Below are 2,710 nucleotides of genomic sequence, written 5' to 3' on the forward strand. Positions count from 1 at the left end.
AGATGGATAGATGGATATGTTTCTTTATTAGCCACACAGGGCTGAACACAGAGGGGACAAATTACAAAGTAAAGCTTTTCTTTTTGGGGAGGAGAGGGAAGGGAGAAAGAGAGAGAGAAAGCGTATCCACCTTCCTATTCATCACTCATTCATTTATTTAATTTTTTCCTTTACCATTGTATTGGAATGGGTTTAAGGTGACTACTTGAAAAAAAAAATGTGTGGTTTGGTCATCACTGACAGTCTTTTTGCTTTCTTGTTTTTGTTTTCCTTTTTCCCTTTCTTCTTTTCTTCTTTCCTTTTTCCCTTCCTTTTTTCCTTCTTTTTTTTTCTCCTGAGTTACATTTGGAATATACCCCTTCCAAACATTCATTTGATAAGGTGTAGTTCTGCATGAAAATACATTAGTATAATATATGATGTATAATATTATACATTAGTATAATAGTTTTGATGTCACCAATCCCTACACCTCACACTTTAGGCCTAAAAGCAATCAAACACTGGGTAGAGAAACAGAGAGAACGGATAAATGAATGCTTCAAGACTGACTTCATCTCCAAGGCCACACACCTAGTACTAGAGGAAAATACCTTTAGATTCGACAATAAAACATATCGACAGTTAAAGGGTATGGCTATGGGTACGCGGTTTGTGCCCTCATATGCAAACTTAGTTATGAGATACTTGGAAGAAAAACTTCATGAGGAAGTAGAAAAAGCTTTTGATCAGGAATACAAGAAATATATCATTAAAAAGTGGGAATGCTTCCTAGATGATTGCTTCATCTTCTGGGACAAATCAAATGAAGATCAGAATATATTTAACAATATACTGAACACACTTCACCCATCCATCTAATTCACGACAGAATCCAGTTGCAATGAACTACTATTCCTGGATATCTACATAAAAATACATCTGTGCTATAGTAACTGACCCCAAAATATGTGAAATCCGACTCAACGAACTCAAAAGCTTAACTGTCTCAAGCCACCCTGTTTTCACAGTACTTCAGCATCCCTTTGTTGTCCCCTAGTGGACCACAGACCCCAGTTTGAGAACCACTGTATTAAAGCATTCGTGGAAATCTAAATATTATTCAGTAATTCATTATTCAGAACATTATTATAACAATTTTAATACACAGAACAATTTATTCAATAACTGCTAGTCCAAGGCCTTTACATTCAAACATGTCATCCAGTGATTCAACAAAGAAACCTCTACATAATCATTTGACTTGAAATAGCAGTTAACTCCCCCTCAAATCACATCCTATCATCTTGAAAAAGGAAGGTCATATTGGAAAATGATGATCACTCCTAACCTGGCAGTAAAGCATAATAATAGCATCACATGTAAATATGTGTATATGTTTTACATCAAACAGGTGCCTGTGTATATACAGGGTGTTTAAAAAAATTTGATATCATTTCACAATCTAATAACTATGCCAGTTCTTGTTCAAATGACTTCAAATTTTAACAGCATGTGTAGAAACAGGTCAAAATTTTATGTTTAATATGTTTAACTTTTCAGGTATAGAAATGGCATTTACTGGAAGAGAAAAGGCATTTTGTGTGTTGGAGCATGTTCAAACAAGACTGTCTATAAAAAGTCACCAATGGCAATGCAGATTTCGACATGGCACAAAAAATTCAAATAGGAAGGCTGTCTGTGCAGGGCAAAAGGATCTGGACAACCACCAAAATTGGAAGAGACGGGTGAGCAGGTTCACCAAAAACTCTTGCGAAGCCCCAAGAAGTCCATAAGAAGAATAAGTCTGGAAACCCAGATTCCTCCAACGATAGTTTAGTGCATCCTGAGGAAACACTTGCTAATGAAACCCTACAAGCTGCAGTTTGTTCAGGCCATAACAGCTGATGACAACCAAAAACGCAAACAATTTTGTGTTGATATGCAAGAGAAACTTGAAGAAGCTGAGTTCAATGAGGCCACATTTCATTCGAATGGCAAAATCAATAAGCATAATGTTCGCATTTGGGGCAAAGAAAATCCCCATACTACAGTTGAGCATGAGAGGGACTCACCAAAAGTGAATGTGTTCTGTGCTATCTCCAAGAAGCGTGTTCATGGCCCAATTTTCTTTGAGGGAAATGTGACTGTGCAAATGCTTAAGAACTAACTAACAGATGAACTCATTGCAAATGAAAATGAAGACTTTGTTTTTCAACAGGACAGGGCTCCATCTCACTGGAACCTCACTGTGCAGGCTTATCTCAATGACAATCTGCGAGGAAGATGGATCAGGTGTACAGGTGATGAAGACAACGTGCTGTTGAAATGGCTGCCACATTCACCTGACCTGACACCTTGCGATTTTTTTCTCTGGGGCTATGTGAAGGGCTTAGTCTATGTTCCCCCTCTTCCTACAAACCTAGAGGAATTGATCAGAGAAATACTGCCACACTGGAGACTGTTACCCAAGACATGCTGCAGTGTGTTTGGGTGGAGCTGGACTACCGACTTGACATGTGCTGTGTCTCAGGCGGTGCACATATTGAACATTTGTGAAATCTTTCATGGGATCCACATACTTTTGAATTTCTCATTCAAATTTGGAAGAATAAATCTTATGTTGCTCAACATTAAACCTGTTTAGTTTCATTCACTTTGACTATGTAGTTTCTGTGAAAGTTACATCTCAAATGAGATCAAATTTTTTGAATGTAAAGAAGTATATATA

The 2,710-nt window shown here is 37.4% G+C and overlaps 1 protein-coding gene across 12 annotated transcripts in view; it reads right to left on the reverse strand.

The window, feature by feature from the left end:
* Positions 1-2,710, reverse strand: part of LOC106881190 (girdin) — a 176,959-nt gene that overhangs the window by 38,112 nt on the left and 136,137 nt on the right. The window lies entirely within an intron of this gene.

Source organism: Octopus bimaculoides, chromosome 11 (genome assembly GCF_001194135.2).
Source record: "Octopus bimaculoides isolate UCB-OBI-ISO-001 chromosome 11, ASM119413v2, whole genome shotgun sequence".
NCBI lineage: Eukaryota > Metazoa > Mollusca > Cephalopoda > Octopoda > Octopodidae > Octopus > Octopus bimaculoides.